Here is a 26,830-nt window from a genome sequence, read left to right on the forward strand (position 1 = left end):
CATAGTAATGATTCTAACACCCATGGAGTCTTGGTGCTGATCATGTTTTGCTCGTGAGAGAGGGTTAGTCAACGGGTCTGCAACATTCAGATCCGTATGTATCTTGCAAATCTCATAGTCTCCCTCCTTGACTTGATCGCGGATGGAATTGAAGCATCTCTTGATGTGTTTGGTTCTCTTGTGAAATCTGGATTCCTTTGCTAAGGCAATTGCTCCAGTATTGTCACAAAATATTTTCATTGGACCCGATGCACTAGGTATTACACTTATATCGGATATGAACTCCTTCATCCAGACTCCTTCCTTTGCAACTTCCAAAGCAGCTATATACTCCACTTCACACGTAGATCCTGCCACAACGCTCTGCTTGGAACTGCACCAACTAACAGCTCCACCATTCAATATAAATACGTATCCGGTTTGTGACTTAGAGTCATCTGGATCATTGTCAAAGCTTGCATCGACGTAACCATTTACGACGAGCTCTTTGTCACCTCCATAAACGAGAAACATATCCTGAAGGAAATATGCCCTAGAGGCAATAATAAAGTTATTATTTATTTCCTTATATCATGATAAATGTTTATTATTCATGCTATAATTGTGTTAACCGGAAACATAATACATGTGTGAATACATAGACAAACAGAGTGTCACTAGTATGCCTCTACTTGACTAGCTCGTTGATCAAAGATGGTTATGTTTCCTAACCATAGACATGAGTTGTCATTTGATTAACGGGATCACATCATTAGGAGAATGATGTGATTGACTTGACCCATTCCATTAGCATAGCACTTGATCGTTTAGTTTGTTGCTATTGCTTTCTTCATGACTTATACATGTTCCTATGACTATGAGATTATGCAACTCCCGTTTACCGAAGGAACACTTTGTGTGCCACCAAACGTCACAACATAACTGGGTGATTATAAAGGTGCTCTACAGGTGTCTCCGAAGGTACTTGTTGGGTTGGCGTATTTTGAGATTAGGATTTGTCACTCTGATTGTCGGAGAGGTATCTCTGGGCCCTCTCCGTAATGCACATCACTTAAGCCTTGCAAGCCTTGCAACTAATGAGTTAGTTGCAGGATGATGTATTACGGAACGAGTAAAGAGACTTGATGGTAACGAGATTGAACTAGGTATTGAGATACCGACGTTCGAATCTCGGGAAAGTAACATACCGGTGACAAAGGGAACAACGTATGTTGTTATGCGGTCTGACCGATAAAGATATTTGTAGAATATGTGGGAGCCAATATGAGCATCCAGGTTCCGCTATTGGTTATTGACCGGAGATGTGTCTCGGTCATGTCTACATTGTTCTCAAACCCGTAGGGTCCGCACGCTTAAGGTTTCGATGACAGTTATATTACTCCCTCCGTTCCTTGATATAAGGTGTATAGATTTTTTAGAAAAAGTTCGAAATATAAGGTGTATTGCGTTGCACCACTCGTTTGAATAATTTTTTTAGGGATTTGATTACGTTTACATATATTAGGCAAACTCCTCTATTTTCTCATGTCAATTAGTTAGGTGTAATCTCGCCCAAAACTTGTGAAATTTTCACTCCACGTGTGTTCTTTAATTTTCGTGCCAAAAACTATACACCTTATATTTAGGAATGGAGGGAGTATGAGTTTATGAGTTTTGATGTACTGAAGGAGTTCGGAGTCCCGGATGAGATCGGGGACATGACGAGGAGTCTCGAAATGGTCGAGACGTAAAGATCGATATATTGGACGGCTATATTTGGACACCAGAAGTGTTTCGGGTGATTTCGGAGAAAATCGGAGTGCCGGAAGGGTTACCGGAACCCCCCCGGGGAAGTATTGGGCCTTAGTGGGCCTGAGGGGAGAGAGAGGGTGGCAGCCCAGGAGGTGGTGCGCCCCCTCCCATGGGGAGTCCGAATTGGACTAGGGGAGGGGGCGCGGCCCCTCTTTCCCCCTCTCTCTCCCTCTCTTTCCTCCCCCCTTCTCTCTTCCTAGTTGGACTAGGAAAGGGGAGTCCTACTCCTACTAAGAGGAGGACTCCCCCCTCCTTGGCGCGCCCCAAGGGCCGGCCAGCCTCTCCCCCTTGCTCCTTTATATACAGGGGCAGGGGGGCACCTCTAGAGACACAAGTTGATCTTCGTGATCGTTCTCTTAGCCGTGTGCGGTGCCCCCCTCCACCATAATCCTCGATAATATTGTAGCGGTGCTTAGGCGAAGCCCTGTGACGGTAGAACATCAAGATCGTCACTACGTCGTCGTGCTGACGGAACTCTTCCCCGACACTTTGCTAGATCGGAGTCCGGGGATCGTCATCGAGCTGAACGTGTGCTAGAACTCGGAGGTGTCGTAGTTTCGGTGCTTGATCGGTCAGGCCGTGAAGACGTACGACTACATCAACCGCGTTGTGCTAACGCTTCCGCTTTTGGTCTACGAGGGTACGTGGACAACACTCTTCCCTCTCGTTGCTATGCACCACCATGATCTTGCGTGTGCGTAGGAATTTTTTTGAAATTACTACGTTCCCCAACAGTGGCATCCGAGCCTAGGTTTTATGCGTTGATGTTGTGCACGAGTAGAACACAAGTGAGTTGTGGGCGATATAAGTCATACTGCTTACCAGCATGTCATACTTTGGTTCGGCGGTATTGTTGGATGAAGCGGCCCGGACAGACATTACGCGTACGCTTACGCGAGACTGGTTCTGCCGACGTGCTTTGCACACAGGTGGCTGGCGGGTGTCAGTTTCTCCAACTTTAGTTGAACCAAGTGTGGCTACGCCCGGTCCTTGCGAAGGTTAAAACATCACCAACTTGACAAACTATCGTTGTGGTTTTGATGCGTAGGTAAGAACGGTTCTTGCTAAATCCCGTAGCAGCCACGTAAAACTTGCAACAACAAAGTAGAGGACGTCTAACTTGTTTTTGCGGGGCATGTTGTGATGTGATATGGTCAAGACATGATGCTAAATTTTATTGTATGAGATGATCATGTTTTGTAACCGAGTTATCGGCAACTGGCAGGAGCCATATGGTTGTCACTTTATTGTATGCAATGCAATCGCGCTGTAATGCTTTACTTTATCACTAAGCGGTAGCGATAATCGTGGAAGCATAAGATTGGCGAGACGACAATGATGCTATGATGGAGATCAAGGTGTCACGCCGGTGACGATGGTGATCATGACGGTACTTCGGAGATGGAGATCACAAGTACAAGATGATGGGCCATATCATATCACTTATATTGATTGCATGTGATGTTTATCTTTTATGCATCTTATCTTGCTTTGATTGACAGTAGCATTATAAGATGATCCCTCACTAAATTATCAAAGTATAAGTGTTCTCCTAGAGTATGCACCGTTGCGAAAGTTCTTCGTGCTGAGACACCACGTGATGATCGGGTGTGATAGGCTCTACGTTCAAATACAACGGGTGCAAAATAGTTGCACACGCGGAATACTCAGGTTAAACTTGACGAGCCTAGCATATAACATATATGGCCTCGGAACACGGAGACCGAAAGGTCGAACGTGAATCATATAGTAGATATGATCAACATAGTGATGTTCACCATTGAAACTACTCCATCTCACGTGATGATCGGACATGGTTTAGTTGATATGGATCACGTGATCACTTAGAGGGGCAAGGGGGAGAGGGCCCCCCTTATTCTTCTTCCTTGACCTCCTCCCTAGATGGGAGAAGGGTTTCCCCTCTGGTCCTTGGCTCCCATGGCGTGGGAGGGGCGAGAGCCCCTCCGAGATTGGATCTATCTCTCTGTTTCTCTCTGGTTCTGTGTTCTCTTCTGGCTCTGTTTCACCGTTTCGTATATATATGGAGATCCGTAACTCCGATTGGCCTGAAACCTTCGCCGTGATTTTTTCCAAATATTAGCTTTCTTGTGGCAAAATAAGAGTGTCAACCGCCTTACGGTGGGCTCACGAGGGTAGGGGGCGCGCCCCTGCCTCGTGACCACCTCGGGCACTGGTTCGCATTGATTTTCCTTCCAAATTTTCCATATTTTCCAAAAATAAGCTCCATCCATTTTTATCCCGTTTGGACTCTGTTTGATATGGATATTCTACGAAACCAAAAACATGCAACAGACAGGAACTGGCACTGGGCACTGGATCAATATGTTAGTCCCAAAAATAGTATAAAAAGTTGCCAAAAAGTATATGGAAGTTGAATAATATTGGCATGGAACAATCAAAAATTATAGATACGACGGAGACGTATCAAGGCCCATGAAGGCCCATTAGTTCCCCCGGGGGGTTCTGATAACCCTCCAGCACTCCGATAGTTATCCGGTACCTCTCGGCACTCATCTGGTGTCCGAATAACATCGTCCAATATATCATTCTTTATGTCTCGACCATTTGGAGACTCCTCATCATGTCCGTGATCTTATACAGCACTCCGAACAAACTTCGGTTATCAAAAACACATAACTCATAATACAAATCGTCATCGAACGTTAAGCGTGCGGACCCTACAGGTTCGAGAACTATGTAGACAAGACCGAGACAAATCTCCAGTCAATAAACAATAGCAGAACCTGGATGATCATATTGGTTCCTACATATTATATGAAGTTCTTTATCAGTCAAACTGCATAACAACATACATCATTCCCTTTGTCATCGGTATGTTACTTGCCCGAGATTCGATCGTCGGTATCATCATACCTAGTTCAATCTCATTACCGGCAAGTCTCTTTACTCGTTCCTTAATGCATCATCCCGTAACTAGCTCATTTATCACATTGCTTTCAAGGCTCATAGTGATGTGCATTATCGAGAGGGCCCAGAGATACCTCTCCGATACACGGAGTGAAAAATCCTAATCTCGATCTATGCCAACTCAACAAACACCATTGGAGACACCTGTAGAGCATCTTTATGATCACCCAGTTACGTTGTGACATTTGATAGCACTCAAGGTGTTCCTACGGTATTCGGGAGTTGCATAATCTCATAGTCAGAGGAACATGTATAAGTCATGAAGAAAGCAATAGCACTAAAACTAAACGATCATTATGCTAAGCTAACGGATGGGTCTTGTCCATCACATCATTCTCTAATGATGTGATCCCATTCATCAAATGACAACACATGTCAATGGTCAGGAAACTTAACCATCTTTGATTAACGAGCTAGTCAAGTAGAGGCATACTAGGGACACTCTGTTTGTCTATGTATTCACACATGTACTAAGTTTCCGGTTAATACAATTCTAGCATGAAAAATAAACATTTATCATGATATAAGGAAATATAAATAACAACTTTATTATTTCTGCTAGGGCATATTTCCTTCAGTCTCCCACTTGCACTAGAGTCACTAATCTAGATTACATAGTAATGATTCTAACACCCATGGAGTCTTGGTGCTGATCATGTTTTGCTCGTGAGAGAGGGTTAGTCAACGGGTCTGCAACATTCAGATCCGTATGTATCTTGCAAATCTCATAGTCTCCCTCCTTGACTTGATCGCGGATGGAATTGAAGCGTCTCTTGATGTGTTTGGTTCTCTTGTGAAATCTGGATTCCTTTGCTAAGGCAATTGCTCCAGTATTGTCACAAAATATTTTTGGACCCGATGCACTAGGTATTACACTTATATCGGATATGAACTCCTTCATCCAGACTCCTTCATTTGCAACTTCCAAAGCAGCTATATACTCCACTTCACACGTAGATCCTGCCCCAACGCTCTTCTTGGAACTGCACCAACTAACAGCTCCACCATTCAATATAAATACGTATCCGGTTTGTGACTTAGAGTCATCTGGATCATTGTCAAAGCTTGCATCGACGTAACCATTTACGACGAGCTCTTTGTCACCTCCATAAACGAGAAACATATCCTGAAGGAAATATGCCCTAGAGGCAATAATAAAGTTATTATTTATTTCCTTATATCATGATAAATGTTTATTATTCATGCTATAATTGTATTAACCGGAAACATATTACATGTGTGAATACATAAAAAAACAGAGTGTCACTAGTATGCCTCTACTTGACTAGCTCGTTGATCAAAGATGGTTATGTTTCCTAACCATAGACATGAGTTGTCATTTGATTAACGGGATCACATCATTAGGAGAATGATGTGATTGACTTGACCCATTCCATAAGCATAGCACTTGATCGTTTAGTTTGTTGCTATTGCTTTCTTCATGACTTATACATGTTCCTATGACTATGAGATTATGCAACTCCCGTTTACCGAAGGAACACTTTGTGTGCCACCAAACGTCACAACATAACTGGGTGATTATAAAGGTGCTCTACAGGTGTCTCCGAAGGTACTTGTTGGGTTGGCGTATTTCGAGATTAGGATTTGTCACTCTGATTGTCGGAGAGGTATCTCTGGGCCCTCTCAGTAATGCACATCACTTAAGCCTTGCAAGCCTTGCAACTAATGAGTTAGTTGCAGGATGATGTATTACGGAACGAGTAAAGAGACTTGATGGTAACGAGATTGAACTAGGTATTGAGATACCGACGTTCGAATCTCGGGAAAGTAACATACCGGTGACAAAGGGAACAACGTATGTTGTTATGCGGTCTGACCGATAAAGATATTCGTAGAATATGTGGGAGCCAATATGAGCATCCAGGTTCCGCTATTGGTTATTAACCGGAGATGTGTCTCGGTCATGTCTACATTGTTCTCAAACCCGTAGGGTCCGCACGCTTAAGGTTTCGATGACAGTTATATTACTCCCTCCGTTCCTTGATATAAGGTGTATAGATTTTTTAGAAAAAGTTCGAAATATAAGGTGTATTGCGTTGCACCACTCGTTTGAATAATTTTTTTAGGGATTTGATTACGTTTACATATATTAGGAAAACTCCTCTATTTTCTCATGTCAATTAGTCAGGTGTAATCTCGCCCAAAACTTGTGAAATTTTCACTCCACGTGTGTTCTTTAATTTTCGTGCCAAAAACTATACACCTTATATTTAGGAATGGAGGGAGTATGAGTTTATGAGTTTTGATGTACCGAAGGAGTTCGGAGTCCCGGATGAGATCGGGGACATGACGAGGAGTCTCGAAATGGTCGAGACGTAAAGATCGATATATTGGACGGCTATATTTGGACACCAGAAGTGTTTCGGGTGATTTCGGAGAAAATCGGAGTGCCGGAAGGGTTACCGGAACCCCCCGGGGAAGTATTGGGCCTTAGTGGGCCTGAGGGGAGAGAGAGGGTGGTAGCCCAGGAGGTGGTGCGCCCCCTCCCATGGGGAGTCCGAATTGGACTAGGGGAGGGGGCGCGGCCCCTCTTTCCCTCTCCCTCTCCCTCTCTTTCCTTCCCCCTTCTCTCTTCCTAGTTGGACTAGGAAAGGGGAGTTCTACTCCTACTAAGAGGAGGACTCCCCCCTCCTTGGCGCGCCCCAAGGGCCGGCCAGCCTCTCCCCCTTGCTCCTTTATATACAGGGGCAGGGGGGCACCTCTAGAGACACAAGTTGATCTTCGTGATCGTTCTCTTAGCCGTGTGCGGTGCCCCCCTCCACCATAATCCTCGATAATATTGTAGTGGTGCTTAGGCGAAGCCCTGCGACGGTAGAACATCAAGATCGTCACTACGTCGTCGTGCTGACGGAACTCTTCCCCGACACTTTGCTAGATCGGAGTCCGGGGATCGTCATCGAGCTGAACGTGTGCTAGAACTCGGAGGTGTCGTAGTTTCGGTGCTTGATCGGTCAGGCCGTGAAGACGTACGACTACATCAACCGCGTTGTGCTAACGCTTCCGCTTTTGGTCTACGAGGGTACGTGGACAACACTCTTCCCTCTCGTTGCTATGCACCACCATGATCTTGCATGTGCGTAGGAATTTTTTTGAAATTACTACGTTCCCCGACAGTGGCATCCGAGCCTAGGTTTTATGCGTTGATGTTGTGCACGAGTAGAACACAAGTGAGTTGTGGGCGATATAAGTCATACTGCTTACCAGCATGTCATACTTTGGTTCGGCGGTATTGTTGGATGAAGCGGCCCGGACAGACATTACGCGTACGCTTACGCGAGACTGGTTCTGCCGACGTGCTTTGCACACAGGTGGCTGGCGGGTGTCAGTTTCTCCAACTTTAGTTGAACCAAGTGTGGCTACGCCCGGTCCTTGCGAAGGTTAAAACAGCACCAACTTGACAAACTATCGTTGTGGTTTTGATGCGTAGGTAAGAACGGTTCTTGCTAAATCCCGTAGCAGCCACGTAAAACTTGCAACAGCAAAGTACAGGACGTCTAACTTGTTTTTGCGGGGCATGTTGTGATGTGATATGGTCAAGACATGATGCTAAATTTTATTGTATGAGATGGTCATGTTTTGTAACTGAGTTATCGGCAACTGGCAGGAGCCATATGGTTGTCACTTTATTGTATGCAATGCAATCGCGCTGTAATGCTTTACTTTATCACTAAGCGGGTAGCGATAATCGTGGAAGCATAAGATTGGCGAGACGACAATGATGCTATGATGGAGATCAAGGTGTCACGCCGGTGACGATGGTGATCATGACGGTACTTCGGAGATGGAGATCACAAGTACAAGATGATGATGGCCATATCATATCACTTATATTGATTGCATGTGATGTTTATCTTTTATGCATCTTATTTGCTTTGATTGACGGTAGCATTATAAGATGATCCCTCACTAAATTATCAAAGTATAAGTGTTCTCCCAGAGTATGCACCGTTGCGAAAGTTCTTCGTGCTGAGACACCACGTGATGATCGGGTGTGATAGGCTCTACGTTCAAATACAACAGTTGCAAAATAGTTGCACACGCGGAATACTCAGGTTAAACTTGACGAGCCTAGCATATAACAGATATGGCCTCGGAACACGGAGACCGAAAGGTCGAACGTGAATCATATAGTAGATATGATCAACATAGTGATGTTCACCATTGAAACTACTCCATCTCACGTGATGATCGGACATGGTTTAGTTGATATGGATCACGTGATCACCATTGAAACTACCCCCCCCCTTGATCCTTTATATACGGGGGCAGGGGGCACCCCTAGACACACAAGTTGATCCACGTGATTATATTCTTAGCCGTGTGCGGTGCCCCCTTCCACCATAATCCTCGATAATATTGTAGCGGTGCTTAGGCGAAGCCCTGCGACGGTAGTACATCAAGATCGTCACCACGCCGTCGTGCTGACGGAACTCTTCCCCGACATTTTGCTGGATCGGAGTCCGGGGATCGTCATCGAGCTAAACGTGTGCTAGTACTCGGAGGTGTCGTAGTTTCGGTGCTTGATCGGTCGGGCCGTGAAGACGTACGACTACATCAACCGCGTTGTGCTAACGCTTCCGCTGTCGGTCTACAAGGGTACGTAGATCACACTCTCCCCTCTCGTTGCTATGCATCACCATGATCTTGCGTGTGCGTAGGAATTTTTTTGAAATTACTACGTTCCCCAACAGTGGCATCCGAGCCTAGGTTTTCTGTGTTGATGCTATATGCACGAGTAGAACACAAGTAAGTTGTGGGCGATATAAGTCATACTACTTACCAGCATGTCATACTTTGGTTCGGCGGTTTTGTTGGACGAAGCGGCCCGGACCGACATTACGCATACGCTTATGTGAGACTGGTTCTCCCGACGTGCTTTGCACATAGGTGGCTTGCGGGTGACAGTTTCTCCAACTTTAGTTGAACCGAGTGTGGCTACGCCCGGTCCTTGCGAAGGTTAAAACATCACCAACTTGACAAACTATCGTTGTGGTTTTGATGCGTAGGTAAGATTGGTCCTTGCTTAAGCCCGTAGCAGCCACGTAAAACTTACAACAACAAAGTAGAGGATGTCTAACTTGTTTTTGCAGGGCATGTTGTGATGTGATATGGTCAAGACATGATGCTAAATTTTATTGTATGAGATGATCATGTTTTGTAACCGAGTTATCGGCAACTGGCAGGAGGCATATGGTTGTCGCTTTATTGTATGCAATGCAATCGCGCTGTAATGCTTTACTTTATCACTAAGCGGTAGCGATAGTCGTGGAAGCATAAGATTGGCGAGACGACAACGATGCTACGATGGAGATCAAGGTGTCGCGCCGGTGATGATGGTGATCACGACGGTGCTTCGAAGATGGAGATCACAAGCACAAGATGATGATGGCCATATCATATCATTTATAATGATTGCATGTGATGTTTATCTTTTATGCATCTTATCTTGCTTTGATTGATGGTAGCATTATAAGATGATCTCTCACTAATTATCAAGAAGTGTTCTCCCTGAGTATGCACCGTTGCGAAAGTTCTTTGTGCTGAGACACCACATGATGATCGGGTATGATAGGCTCTACGTTCAAATACAACGGGTGCAAAACAGTTGCACACGCGGAATACTCAGGTTAAACTTGACGAGCCTAGCATATACAAATATGGCCTCGGAACACGGAGACCGAAAGGTCGAACGTGAATCATATAGTAGATATGATCAACATAGTGATGTTCACCATTGAAACTACTCCATCTCACGTGTTGATCGAACATGGTTTAGTTGATTTGGATCACGTGATCACTTAGAGGATTAGTGGGATGTCTATCTAAGTGGCAGTTCTTAAGTAATATGATTAATTGAACTTTAATTTATCATGAACTTAGTCCTGGTAGTATTAGCATATCTATGTTGTAGATCAATAGCTCGCGTTTAGCTCCCCTGTTTTATTTTTGATATGTTCGTAGAGAAAACTAAGTTGAAAGATGTTAGTAGCAATGATGCGAATTGGATCTGTGATCTGAGGTTTATCCTCATTGCTGCACAGAAGAATTATGTCTTTGATGCACCGCTAGGTGACAAACCTATTGCAGGAGCAGATGCAGATGTTATGAACATTTGGCTAGCTCAATATGATGACTACTTGATAGTTTAGTGCACCATGCTTAAACGGCTTAGAATCGGGACTTCAAAGACGTTTTGAACGTCATGAACCATATGAGATGTTCCAGGAGTTGAAGTTAATATTTCAAGCAAATACCCGAGTTGATAGATATGAAGTCTCCAACAAGTTCTATAGCTAAAAGATGGAGGATAATAGCTCAAGCAGTGAGCATGTGCTCAGATTGTCTGGGTACTACAATCGGTTGAATCAAGTGGGTGTTAATCTTCCAGATAAAATAGTGATTGACAAAATTCTCTAGTCACCATCACCAAGTTAGTAGAATTCGTGATGAACTATGATATGCAAGGGATAACGGAAACGATTCCCAAGCTCTTCGTAATGCTGAAATCGACGAAGGTAGAAATCAAGAAAAATATCAAGTGTTGATGGTAGACAAGACCACTAGTTTCAAGAAAAGGGCAAAGGGAAGAAGGGGAACTTCAAGAAGAATGGCAAGCAAGTTGCTGCTCAAGTGAAGAAGCCCAAGTCTGGTCCTAAGCCTGAGACTAAGTGCTTCTACTGCAAAGGGACTGGTCACTGGAAGCGGAACTGCCCCAAGTATTTGGCGGATAAGAAGGATGGCAAAGTGAACAAAGGTATATTTGATATACAGATTATTGATGTGTATTTTACTAGTGTTCATAGCAACCCCTCGGTATTTGATACTGGTTCAGTTGCTAAGAGTAGTAACTCGAAACGGGAGTTGCATAATGAACATAGACTAGTTAAGGGTGAAGTGACGATGTGTGTTGGAAGTGGTTCCAAGATTGATATGATCATCATCGCACACTCCCTATACTTTGGGATTAGTGTTGAACCTAAATAAGTGTTATTTGGTGTTTGCATTGAGCATGAATATGATTTGATCATGTTTATTGCAATATGGTTATTCATTTAAGTAAGAGAATAAATTGTTGTTCTGTTTACATGAATAAAACCTTATATGGTTACACACCCAATGAAAATGGTTCGTTGGATCTCAATCGTAGTGATACACATATTCATAATATTGAAACCAAAAGATGCAAAGTTAATAATGATGGTGAAATTTATTTGTGGCACTGCCATTTAGGTCATATTTGTGTAAAGCGCATGAAGAAAATCCATGCTGATGGTCTTTTGGAATCACTTGATTATGAATCAGTTGATGCTTGCGAACCATGCCTCATGGGCAAGATGACTAAGACTCCGTTCTCCAGAACAATGGAGCGAGCAAAAGATTTGTTGGAAATCATACATACTGATGTATGTAGTCCGATGAATATTGAGGCTCGTGGAAGGTATCATTATTTTCTGATCTTCACAGATGATTTGAGCAGATATGAGTATATCTACTTGATGAAACACAAGTCTGAAACATTTGAAAAGTTCAAAGAATTTCAGAGTGAAGTGGAGAATCATCGTAACAAAAATGAAAGTTTCTACGATATGATCGCAAAAGTAAAATATTTGAGTTACGAGTTTGGCCTTTAGTTAAAAACAATGTGAAATAGTTTCACTACTCACGCCACCTGGAACACCACAGCATAATGGTGTGTTCGAACGTCATAACCGTACTTTATTAGATATGGTGCGATCTATGATGTCTCTTACCGATCTACCACTATCGTTTTGGGGTTATGCATTAGAGACAGCTGCATTCACGTTAAATAGGGCACCATCTAAATCCGTTGAGACGACACCGTATGAACTATGGTTTGGCAAGAAACCTAAGCTGTCGTTTCTTAAAGTTTGAGGTTGCAATGCTTATGTGAAAAAGTTTCAACCTGATAAGCTCTAACCCAAATCGGAGAAGTGCTTCTTCATAGGATACCCAAAAGAAAATGTTGGGTACACCTTCTATCACAGATCCGAAGGCAATATATTCATTGCTTTGAATGGATCCTTTCTAGAAAAGGAGTTTCTCTCAAAAGAAGTGAGTGGGAGGAAAGTAGAACTTGATGAGGTAACTGTACCTGCTCCCTTATTGGAAAGTAGTTCATCACAGAAATCTGTTCCTGTGACTACTACACCGATTAGTAAGGAAGCTAATGATGATGATCATGTAACTTCAGATCAAGTTACTACCGAACCTCGTAGGTAAACCAAAGTGAGATCCGCACCAGAGTGTTACAGTAATCCTGTTCTGGAGGTCATGTTACTTGACCATGACGAGCCTACGAACTATGAGGAAGCGATGATGAGCCCAGATTCGGTGAAATGGCTTGAGGCCATGAAATCTGAGATGAGATCCATGTATGAGAACAAAGTATAGACTTTGATTGACTTGCCCAATGATCGGCGAGCCATTGAGATTAAATGGATCTTCAAGAGAAATACGGACGCTGATAGTAGTGTTACTATCTACAAAGCTAGAATTGTCGCAAAAAGGTTTTTGACAAGTTCAAGGTGTTGACTATGATGAGAGTTTCTCACTCGTACCTATGCTTAAGTCTGTCCGAATCATGTTAGCAATTGCCGCATTTTATGAAATCTGGCAAATGGATAAACAAAACTGCATTCCTTAATGGATTTATTAAAGAAGAGTTGTATATGATGCAACAAGAAGGTTTTGTCAATCCTAAAGGTACTAACAAAATATGCAAGCTCCAACGATCCATCTATGGACTGGTGCAAGCATCTCGGAGTTGGAATATACGCTTTGATAAGTTGATCAAAGCATATAATTTTATACAGACTTGCGGTGAAGCCTGTATTTACAAGAAAGTGAGTGGGAGCACTACATCATTTCTGATAAGTATATGTGAAAGACATATTGTTGATTGGAGATGATGTAGAATTATTTGCAAAGCATAAAGGAATGTTTCAAAGGAGTTTTTCAAAGAAAGACCTCGGTGAAGCTGCTTACATATTGAGCATCAAGATCTATAGAGATAGATCAAGACGCTTGATAAGTTTTTCAATGAGTACATACCTTGACAAGATTTTGAAGTAGTTCAAAATGGAACAATCAAAGAAGGAGTTCTTGCCTGTGTTACAAAGGTGTGAAGTTGAGTAAGACTCAAAACCCGACCACGGCAGAAGATAGAGAGAGAATGAAAGTCATTCCCTATGCCTCAGCCATAGGTTCTATAAAGTATGCCATCCTGTGTACCAGACCTATTGTATACCCTGCCCTGAGTTTGGCAAGGGAGTACAATAGTGATCTAGGAGTAGATCACTGGACATTGGTCAAAATTATCCTTAGTGGAATAAGGATATGTTTCTCGATTATGGAGGTGACAAAAGGTTCGTCGTAAAGGGTTGCGTCGATGCAAGTTTTGACACTGATCCAGATGACTCTAAGTCTCAATCTAGATACATATTGAAAGTGGGAGCAATTAGCTAGAGTAGCTCCATGCAGAGCATTGTTGACATAGAAATTTGCAAAATACTTACGGATCTGAATGTGGCAGACCCGTTGACTAAACTTCTCTCACAAGCAAAACAAGATCACACCCTAGTAGTCTTTGGGTGTTAATCACATAGCGATGTGAACTAGATTATTGACTCTAGTAAACCCTTTGGGTGTTGGTCACATATCGATGAGAACTATGGGTGTTAATCACATGGTGATGTGAACTATTGATGTTAAATCACATGGCGACGTGAACTAGATTATTGACTCTAGTGCAAGTGGGAGACTGAAAGAAATATGCCCTAGAGGCAATAATAAAGTTATTATTTATTTCCTTATATCATGATAAATGTTTATTATTCATGCTAGAATTGTATTAACCAGAAACATAATACATGTGTGAATACATAGACAAACAGAGTGTCACTAGTATGCCTCTACTTGACTAGCTCGTTGATCAAAGATGGTTATGTTTCCTAACCATAGACATGAGTTGTCATTTGATTAACGGGATCACATCATTAGGAGAATGATGTGATTGACATGACCCATTCCGTTAGCATAACACTTGATCGTTTAGTTTGTTGCTATTGCTTTCTTCATGACTTATACATGTTCCTATGACTATGAGATTATGCAACTCCCGTTTACCGGAGGAACACTTTGTGTGCCACCAAACGTCACAACGTAACTGGGTGATTATAAAGGTGCTCTACAGGTGTCTCCGAAGGTACTTGTTGGGTTGGCGTATTTCGAGATTAGGATTTGTCACTCCGATTGTCGGAGAGGTATCTCTGGGCCCTCTCGGTAATGCACATCACTTAAGCCTTGCAAGCATTGCAACTAATGAGTTAGTTGTAGGATGATGTATTACGGAACGAGTAAAGAGACTTGCCGGTAACGAGATTGAACTAGGTATTGAGATACCGACGATCGAATCTTGGGAAAGTAACATACCGATGACAAAGGGAACAACATATGTTGTTATGCGGTCTGACCAATAAAGATCTTCGTAGAATATGTGGGAGCCAATATGAGCATCCAGGTTCCGCTATTGGTTATTGACCGGAGACGTGTCTCGGTCATGTCTACATTGTTCTCGAACCCGTAGGGTCCGCACGCTTAAGGTTTCGATGATAGTTATATTATGAGTTTATGAGTTTTGATGTACCGAAGGAGTTCGGAGTCCCAGGTGAGATCGGGGACATGACGAGGAGTCTCAGAATGGTCGAGACGTAAAGATCGATATATTGGACGGCTATATTCGGACACCGGAAGTGTTTCTGGTGATTTCGGAGAAAACCGGAGTGCCGGAAGGGTTACCAGAACCCCCCGGGGAAGTATTGGGCCTTAGTGGGCCTGAGGGGAGAGAGAGAGCAGCAGCCCAGGAGGTAGCGCGCCCCCTCCCATGGGGAGTCCGAATTGGACTAGGGGAGGGGGGCGCGGCCCCTCTTTCCCTCTCCCTCTCCCTCTCTTTCCTTCCCCCTTCTCTCTTCCTAGTTGGACTAGGAAAGGGGAGTCCTACTCCTACTAGGAGGAGGACTCCCCCCTCCGTGCCGCACCCCAAGGGCCGGCCGGCCTCTCCCCCTTGCTCCTTTGTATACAGGGGCAGGGGGGCACCTCTGGAGACACAAGTTGATCTTCGTGATCGTTCTCTTAGCCGTGTGCGGTGCCCCCCTCTACCATAATCCTCGATAATATTGTAGCGGTGCTTAGGCGAAGCCTTGCGACGGTAGAACATCAAGATCGTCACCACGCCGTCGTGCTGATGGAACTCTTCCCCGACACTTTGCTAGATCGGAGTCCGGGGATCGTCATCGAGCTGAACGTGTGCTAGAACTCCGAGGTGCCGTAGTTTCGGTGCTTGATCGGTCGGGCCGTGAAGACGTACGACTAGATCAACCGCGTAGTGCTAACGCTTCTGCTTTCGGTCTACGAGGGTACGTGGACAACACTCTTCCCTCTCGTTGCTATGCATCACCATGATATTGCGTGTGCATAGGAATTTTTTTGAAATTACTACGTTCCCCAACATATCCTTAGTCCTTTTCAGGTATTTCAGGATTTTCTTGACCACTATCCAATGATCCACTCCTGGATTACTTTGGTACCTCCCTACTAAACTTGTAGCAAGGCACACATCAGGTCTGGTACACAGCATTGCATACATGATAGAACCTATGGCTGAGGCATAGGGGATGACTTTCATTTTCTCTCTATCTTCTGTAGTGGTCAGAGTAACACAGGCAAGAACCCTTTCTTTGACTGATCCATTTTGAACTTCTTCAAAACTTTATCAAGGTATGTGCTTTCTGAAAGTCCAGTTAAGCGTCTTAATCTATCTTTATAGATTTTGATGCCCAATATATAAGCAGCTTCACCGAGGTCTTTCATTGAAAAATTCTTATTCAAGTATCCTTTTTTGCTATCCAGAAATTCCGTTTTATTTCAAATTAACAATATGTCATCCACATATAATATTAGAAATGCGGTTCGCGAGTCGCCGACGACACCGTAGCCCGAAGGGGCGACGCAACGGCGGTTCGCGAGTCGGTGCGGCCTTAGGACGACGGCGTGGACCGCGTGCCACGCTCGCTACTGCCGGATGGGCCGACACAGCGGAGGCGCAAGGGTCGGTGCAGCCACGGGACGACCTGGAGCGGACGGCCTCGGGGCGGCGAGGGATCGCGGGTCGCGACACTACGGCCAGAAGGGCCGATGCAATGGTGACGCGGGTCGGTGCAGCTAGGAAAAGAACCACGGGGCGGCGGCGCTGCGGCCCGACTGGGCGACGCAACGGCAATCCATTGCTCGATCAGTGGAGGGGCGCGCTAAACTCGGGACGGTCTTCACGGGGCCTGCGAAGCGCGCGCAACCAACGAGCCAGGTTGGTCGCACGGCGTAGATGATGCGTGATACGCCCATTTTGCATCATGCTTTTATATCAATATTTATTGCATTATGGGATGTTATTACACATTATGTCACAATACTTATGCCTTTTCAATCTTATTTTACAAGGTTTACATGAAGAGGGAGAATGCCGGGAGCTGGAATTCTAGGCTGGAAAAGGAGCAAATATTAGAGACCATTATGCACAACTCCAAAAGTCCTGAAACTCCACGAAAGTCAGTTTTGGAATATGTATATATATATATATATATATAATATTGGGAGAAGGAAGCACCAAAGGGGGGCCACCCACCGTCCACGAGGGTGGAGGGCGCGCCCTACCCCCTAGGAGCGCCTCCTGCCTTGTGGGCCACCTGGAAGCCCCCCGATGCCCATCTTCTGGTATAAGGTCTCTTGTGCCCTCAAAAAATCAGAAGGAAGCTTTTGGGACGAAGCGCCACGGTCTCCAGGCGGAACCTTGGCGGAACCAATCTAGAGCTCCGGCGGAGCTATTCTGCCAGGGAAACATCCCTCCGAGAGGGGGAAATCATCACCATCATCATCACCATCGATCCTCCCATCGGGAGGGGGTCAATCTCCATCAACATATTCACTAGCACCATCTCCTCCCAAACCCTAGTTCATCTCTTATACCCGATCTTTGTCCCAAAACCTTAGATTGGTACCTGTGGGTTGCTAATAGTGTTGATTACTCCTTGTAGTTGATGCTAGTTGGTTAATTTGGTGGAAGATTATATGTTCAAATCCTTTATACACATTAATACCCCTCTGATTATGAACATGAATATGATTTGTGAGTAGTTATGTTTGTTCCTGAGGACATGGGAGAAGTCTTGTTATAAGTTGTCGTGTGAATTTGGTTCGTTCGATATTTTGATGAGATGTATGTTGTCTTTCCTCTAGTGGTGTTATGTGAACGTCGACTACATGACACTTCACCATTGTTTGGGCCTAGGGGAAGGCATTGGAAAGTAATAAGTAGATGATGGGTTGCTAGAGTGACAGAAGCTTAAACCCTAGTTTATGCGTTGCTTCGTAAAGGGCTGATTTGGATCCATATGTTTCATGCTATGCTTAGGTTTACCTTAATTCTTCTTTCGTAGTTACGGATGCTTGCGAGGGGGGTTAATCATAAGTGGGATGCCTGTCCAAGGAAGGGCAGTACCCAAGCACCGGTCCACCCACATATCAAATTATCAAAGTAACAAACGCAAATCATATGAGCATTATGAAAACTAGCTTGACAATAATTCCCATGTGTCCTCGGGGGCGCTTTCCTTTATATAAGAGTTTGTCCAGGCTTGTACTTTGCTACAAAAAGGATTGAGCCACCTTGCTGCACCTTGTTTACTTTTGTTACTTATTACCCGTTACGAATTACCGTATCACAAAACTATCTATTACCGATAATTTCAATGCTTGCAGAGAATACCTTACTGAAAACCGATTGTCATTTCCTTCTGCTCCTCGCTGGGTTCGACACTCTTACTTATCGAAAGGACTACGATAAATCCCCTATACTTGTGGGTCAGCAAGACTCTTTTCTGGTGTCGTTTCCGGGGAGTGAAGCGTCTTTGGTAGGTGGAATTTGGTAAGGAAAATTTTATATAGTGTGCTGAAATTTACTGTCACTTGTTACTATGGAAAATAATTGTTTGAGGGGCTAGTTCGGGGTATCTTCACCTCGACAAGTAGAGCAAAGAGTTGCTCCTCAACCTAATGAACCTACTGAAAATGTTTACTTTGAAATTCCTTCGGGTATGATAGAGAAACTGCTAGCTAATCCTTTTACAGGAGATGGAACATTATATCCCGATATGTACCTAATCTATGTGGATGAAGTTTGTGGATTATTTAAGCTTGCAGGTATGCGAGGATGTTATCAAGAAGTACGTCTTCCCTTTATCTTTGAAGGGAAAAGCATTGACATGGTTTAGGCTATGTGATGATATTGGATCGTGGAACTACAACCGATTGAAATTGGAATTTAATCAGAAGTTTTTATCCTATGTATCCGGTTCATCGTGATCGTATATATATAGTGCTAATATTCATCACCCAGGGTGCAGAATAAGTTATTCTTCACCCGAGGTAATCTTACGATCATTTCATAATTAAATTACGTTTACAATTCAAATAGTTACATTCCTATTGATTCATTACGTAAAATTTGGCATAAGAAAATAAAAATATAGGTCATAAGACAAGAAAATTTGCAGTTTATGTGTATTTTACACTATGTTTTTACATTTTTAATTTTACATAACATAAAATATTTTTTACAATGATTATATATTTTCTTACGGTCTCTTTTTACATCGGAAATAAGACAAAACTTACGGAACGTAAAATTATGGGGTATTGATGATAAAATAGAGGGGGGGGGTGAAGAATAACCTTTCCTCACCCAGGGTGACGAATAGCGCGACCCTATATAGGACTACTCTTCTGTACTCCTGGGAGTATGTACTCTCATTCTCAATATACCTCATATACACATTAATTATACCTCTTTATTATTCTCAATATACTTCATTAAATATTCTAAGATACCCCAATACGAGTTTTGTTGAAAAAATATCATCTGTGATGTACTTTTTGTAATATACCTTTTTCACGTACAAACACATCAGTATATACATAAACATTTAAAAATATGTAGACTCACATGAGTTTTTTCATGGAACTCATTTTGGGGTATCTAATAATTACAAATAAAGTATATTAAAAATAATAAAGTGGTATAAAAGATTCATCTATGTGGTATATGAGAAGCAGGAGTACGTATTCCCAGGAGTACGCAACCATTTTCCTTTATATATATATATATATATATATATATATATATATATATATATAAATTTTGGCCTCACGAAGGAGAAAGTATCGCTCAAGCTTGGGGGAGGCTTAAGTCAATGTTATATTCATGCCCCAATCATGAGCTCTCAAGAGAAATTATTATTCAAAAAATTTATGCTCGGCTTTCTCTCAATAATCGCTCCAATGCTCAATACTTCTTGTACTGGTTCTTTTATGATGAAGACTATTGAATTCAAATGGGATTTATTGGAAAGAATTAAACGCAACTCTGAAGATTGGGAACTCGACGAAGGTAAGGAGTCAGGTATAACACCTAAGTTTGATTGTGTTAAATATTTTATGGATACCGATGTTTTTCATGAATTTAGAACTAAATATGGACTTGACTCTGAGATAGTAGCTTCTTTTTGTGAATCATTTGCTACTCATGTTGATTTTCCTAAAGAGAAGTGGTTTAAATATCATCCTCCCATTGAAGTAAAAGTAGTCAAACCTATTAAAGTTGAAAAAAATATCACTTATAATGTTGATCCTATTGTTCCTACCGCTTATATTGAGAAACCACCTTTCCCTGTTAGAATAAAGGATCATGCTAAAGCTTCAATTGTGGTTCATAAGAGTAATGCTAGAACACCTACACCCCCGAGCAAATTAAAGTTGAACCTAGTATTGCTATTGTTAAAGATCTCTTGGTCAATAATATTGATGGGCATGTTATTTACTTCTGTGATGAAGCTGCTAGAATTGCTAGACCCGATACTAAAAATAAACATAGACCTATTGTAGGCATGCATGTTGTTTCTGTTAAAATAGGAGATCATTGCTATCATGACTTATGTGACATGGGTGCTAGTGCGAGTGCAATACCTCATTCCTTATACAAACAAATTATGCATGATATTGCACCTGTTGGGATAGAAGGTATTGATGTTACAATTAAGCTTGCCAATAGAGATACTATTTCACCAATTGGGATTGTTAGAGGTGTTGAAGTCTTGTGTGGGAAAGTTAAATATCCTACTGATTTTCTTGTTCTTGGTTCCCCACAAGATGAATTTTGTCCCATTATATTTGGTAGACCCTTCTTGAATACTGTTAACGCTAAGGTAGACTGCAAAAAGGATATTGTTACCGTTGGTTTAGGGGATATGTCTCATGATTTTAATTTTGCTAAATTTCGTAGACAACCCCATGATAAAGAATTGCCTAGTAAAGATGAAATTATTGGTCTTGCTTCTATTGCCGTGCCTCCTAATGATCATTTAGAACAATATTTGCTAGACCATGAAAATGATATGTTTATGAATGAAAGAAGGGAAATAAATGAAGTATCCTTTAAACAGGGACTTATTTTGAAACACAACTTGCCTGTTGAAATTCTAGGGGATCCTCCTCCACCCAAGGGTGATCCCGTGTTTGAGCTTAAACCATTACCCGATAAACTTAAATATGCTTATCTTGATGAAAAGAAGATATATCATGTTATTATTAGTGCTAACCTTTTGGAGCAGGAAGAAGAGAAATTATTGAGAACTCTGAACAAGCACCGTGCTGCTATTGGATATACTCTTGATGATCTTAAGGGCATTAGTCCCACTCTATGCCAGCACAAAATAAAATTGGAGAAAGACGCTAAACCGGTTGTTGATCACCAACGACGGTTAAATTCTAAGATGAAAGAAGTGGTAAGAAATGAAATACTAAAGCTTCTGGAGGCAGGTATAATTTATCATGTTGCTGATAGTCAGTGGGTAAGTCCTGTCCATTATGTCCCTAAGAAGGGAGGTATTACTGTTGTTCCTAATGATAAAGATGAATTGATCCCACAAAGAATTGTCACAGGTTATAGAATGGTAATTGACTACCGCAAATTAATAAAGCTACTAGAAAGGATCATTACCCTTTACCTTTTATTTATCAAATGCTAGAAAGATTGTCCAAACATACACATTTTTGCTTTCTAGACGGTTATTCTGGTTTCTCTCAAATACCTGTGTCAGAAGAGGATCAGGAAAAGACCACTTTTACTTTCCCTTTCAGTACCTTTGATTATAGATGTATGCCTTTTGGTTTATGTAATGCACCTGCTACCTTTCAAGGATGTATGACTGCTATATTCTCTGACTTTTGTGAAAAGATTGTTGAGGTTTTCATGGATGATTTATCCGTGTATGGAACTTCTTTTGATGATTGCTTAAACAACCTTGATAGAGTTTTGGAGAGAAGTGAAGAAACTAATCTTGTCTTGAATTGGGAGAAGTGCCACTTTATGGTTGATGAAGGTATTGTCTTGGGGCATAAAATTTCTGAAAGAGGTATTGAAGTTGATAAAGCTAAAGTTGATGCTATTGAAAAGATGTCGTCTCCTAAGGACATTAAAGGTATAAGAAGTTTCCTTGGTCATGCTGGTTTTTATAGGAGGTTCATTAAAGACTTCTCAAAAATTTCTAGGCCTCTGACTAATCTCTTACATAAGGATGTTCCTTTTGTCTTTGATGATGATTGTGTAGAAGCATTTGAAATACTTAAGAAACCCTTGGTTTCTGCACCTACTGTTCAGCCACCTGATTGGAATTTACCCTTTGAAATTATGTGTGAGGCTAGCGATTATGCTGTAGGTGCTGTTCTAGGACAAAGAGTTGATAAGAAATTAAATGTTATCCAATATGCTAGTAAAACTCTAGACAGTGCCCAAAGAAATTATGCTACTACTGAAAAATAATTTTTGGCAGTTGTATTTGTTTGTGATAAGTTCAGTATATTGTTGATTCCAAAATAAATGTTCACACTGATTATGCTGATATTAAATATCTTATGGAAAAGAAAGATGCTAAACCTAGACTTATTAGATGGGTTCTATTGCTACAAGAATTTGATTTGCATATTATTGATAGAAAGGGAGCTGAGAACCCCATTGCAGACAACTTATCTAGGTTATAGAATGTTCTTGATGACCCACTACCTATTGATGATAGCTTTCCTAATGAACAATTAGATGTCGTAAATGCTTCTCATACTGCTCCATGGTATGCTGATTATGCTAATTACATTGTTGCTAAATTTATACCACCTAGTTTCACATACCAGCAAAAGAAAAAGTTTTTCTATGATTTAAGACATTACTTCTGGGATGACCCACACCTTTATAAAGAAGGAGTAGATGGTGTTATTAGACGTTGTGTCCCTGAGCAAGAACAGGAGCAGATCCTACGCAAGTGTCTCTCCGAGGCTTATGCAGGACACCACGCTGGAGATAGAACTGCACATAAGGTATTGCAATCCGGTTTTTATTGGCCTACTCTTTTCAAAGATGCCCATAATTTTGTCTTGTCTTGTGATAAATGTCAAAGAATTGGTAATATTAGTAGACGTCAAGAAATGCCTATGAACTATTCACTTGTTATTGAACCATTTAATGTTTGGGGCTTTGATTATATGGGACCGTTTCCTTCCTCTAATGGGTATACACATATTTTAGTTGCTGTTGATTATGTTACTAAGTGGATAGAAGCTATTCCAACTAGTAGTGCTAATCATAACACCTCTATTAAGAAACTTAATGACTGATGGTGGTTCACATTTTATTCATGGTGCTTTTCATAAAATGCTTGCTAAGTATGATGTTAATCATAGAATTGCATCTCCATACCACCCACAATCTAGTGGTCAAGTAGAACTGAGTACTAGAGAGATTAAATTAATTTTGCAAAAGACTGTTAATAGATCTAGAAAGAATTGGTCCAAGAAACTTGATGATGCATTATCGGCCTATAGAACTGCATATAAAAATCCTATGGGTATGTCTCCGTATAAAATGATTTATGGAAAAGCATGTCACTTAGCTCTCGAACTAGAACATAAGGCATATTGGGCCATTAAAGAGCTCAATTATGATTTCAAACTTTCCGGTGAGAAGAGACTATTTGACATTAGCTCACTTGATGAGTGGAGAACCCATGCCTATGAGAATGCCAAACTGTTTAAAGAAAAAGTTAAAAGATGGCATGACAAAAGGATACAAAAGCGTGGGTTTAATGCAGGTGATTATGTTCTGTGATACAACTCGTTTAAGATTTTTTGCAGGAAAACTCCTCTCTAAATGGGAATGTCCTTACGTTATCGAGGAGGTTTATTGTTCCGGTGCCATAAAAATCAATGATGTCTACTACAAAACCTTCTTCTTGTAGATGTTGTTGGGCCTCCAAGTGCAAAGGTTTGTAGGATAGTAGCAAATTTCCCTCAAGTGGATGACCTATGGTTTATCAATCCGTAGGAGGCATAGGATGAAGATGGTCTCCCTCAAGCAACCCTACAACCAAATAACAAAGAGTCTCTTGTGTCCCCAACACACCCAATACAATGGTAAATTGTATAGGTGCACTAGTTCGGCGAAGAGATGGTGAAACAAGTGGTATATGGATAGTAGATAAAGGTATTTGTAATCTGGAATTATAAAAACATAAAGGTAGCAAGTGAGAAAAGTGAGCGTAAACGGTATTGCAATGTGTTGAAACAAGGCCTAGGGTTCATACTTTCGCTAGTGTAAGTTCTCTCAACAATGATAACATAATTGGATCACATAACTATCCCTCAACATGCAACAAGGAGTCAATCCAAAGTCACTAATAGCAGAGAACAAATGAAGAGATTATGGTAGGGTACGAAACCACCTCAAAGTTATTCTTTCCAATCAATCCGTTGGGCTATTCCTATAAGTGTCACAAACAGCCCTATAGTTCGTACTAGAATAACACCTTAAGACACAAATCAACCAAAACCCTAATGTCACCTAGATACTCCAATGTCACCTCAAGTATCTGTGGGTATGATTATACGATATGCATCACACAATCTTAGATTCATCTATTCAACCAACACATAGAACCTCAAAGAGTGCCCCAAAGTTTATACCGGAGAATCACGACGAGAACGTGTTCCAACCCCTATATGCATAGGTTCATGGGTGAAACCCGCAAGTTGATCACCAAAACATACATCAAGTAAATCACGTGATATCCCATTGTCACCACAGATACGCACGGCAAGACATACATCAAGTGTTCTCAAATTTTTAAAGACTCAATCCGATAAGATAACTTCAAAGGGGAAACTCAATTCATTACAAGAGAGAAGAGCGGGAGGAGAAACATAAGATCCAACTATAATAGCAAAGCTCGCGATACATCAAGATCGTGCCAAATCAAGAACACGAGAGAGAGAGAGAGAGAGATCAAACACATAGCTACTGGTACATACCCTCAGCCCCGAGGGAGAACTACTCCCTCCTCGTCATGGAGAGCACCGGGATGATGAAGATGGCCACCGGAGAGGGATTCCCCCTCCAGCAGGGTGCCGGAATGGGTCTAGATTGGCTTTCGGTGGCTACGGAGGCTTCTGGCGGCGGAACTCCCGATCTATTGTGCTCACGGATGTTTTTAGGGTATATGGAGATATATAGGCGGAAGAAGTACGTCAGGGGGGCCACGAGGGGCCCACGAGGGTGGAGGGCGCGCCCCCTGCCTCGTGGCATCCTCACAGGTCCCCCGACATGCACTCCAAGTCTTCTGGGCTTCTTTCCTTCCAAAAATGAGTTCCGTGAAGTTTCAGGTCAATTGGACTCCATTTGATTTTCCTTTTCTTCGAAACCCTAAAATAGGGTAAAAACAGAAACTGGCACTAGGCTCTGGGTTAATAGGTTAGTCCCAAAAATGATATAAAAGTGTATAATAAAGCCCATAAACATTCAAAACAGTAGATAATATAGCATGGAGCAATCAAAAATTATAGATACATCGGAGACGTATCAATCAACAACTTCGAAGGCACAAATACAAAGGTGGTGAACGGTCAAAGAATCAAACATTATATCTCAGGTAATCCTATAAATGTTGAAACCAATGTTATTGATATCGTAACCCTGGAGGAGTACATAAGGGACACTTTCCATAATGTTTCAGACTCCGAAAAGGAATAGGTATGTGGTACGGTAAGTAAACCGACTCCAAAACAGTTCTAATAGCATTTTTTCTCCGTTTTGGAATATTTAAGAAAATAGGAAAATAAGAAGTATTCCGGAAAGGACACGAAGCATCCACGAGGGTGGAGGGCGCGCCCCCTGCCTCGTGGGCACCTCGTGTGCCCTCCGAACTCCGTTTTCTTGCATGATACTTCTTTTGGTCGGTAAAAATTCATTATATAATCTCCCAAAGGTTTTGACCACCGTACCACGCAAATATCTCCTGCTTTTGTTTCGACATGTTTTTCTAACAGATCTAGGTCACCATGACGTCTTCAAGCGCCCCCAAGGACAAGTTTTTCGAGAAGGTCATCAACCCCTACCTCGCAGAGGTGCTGCTACACCCTCAAACCATTGAGATGCGTGAGGGGGTGCTGCACATCCGTGATGTTGAGGGACAAAGGAGGACCGGAAGCGTGGAGACAAGACTCGAAGCAATGGAGCAACAACTTTTCAAGTGCTAGGGGATGGTGGAACACAGACTCAACGCAAACCACATGATGATCGCGGAGTTCACCAACAACCACAAGCTAGATGCAAGAACATTGGGGAGACCATCTTCAAGCTTCACGAGGAAATCGAGCACCTCCAAGCCCAGATCTATGACCTGTAAAACCAAAACTGTGATTATGAATATAGATTCAAGAGGATGAGTTTGGCTACAGATTTGAGGATCTCGGAGACTCGATCATCCTTCTATGATGGCGAGCCTATGCCTTGGAAGATGGACGACAAGCCTACATCATCAACAACTCCACATCACCATCTTCGAAGAAAGAGGCATAAATACATGGGTATGGGCACTACCCTTGGCAACTGCCAAGC

This window comes from Triticum aestivum, chromosome 5A (genome assembly GCF_018294505.1).
Source record: "Triticum aestivum cultivar Chinese Spring chromosome 5A, IWGSC CS RefSeq v2.1, whole genome shotgun sequence".
Lineage (NCBI taxonomy): Eukaryota > Viridiplantae > Streptophyta > Magnoliopsida > Poales > Poaceae > Triticum > Triticum aestivum.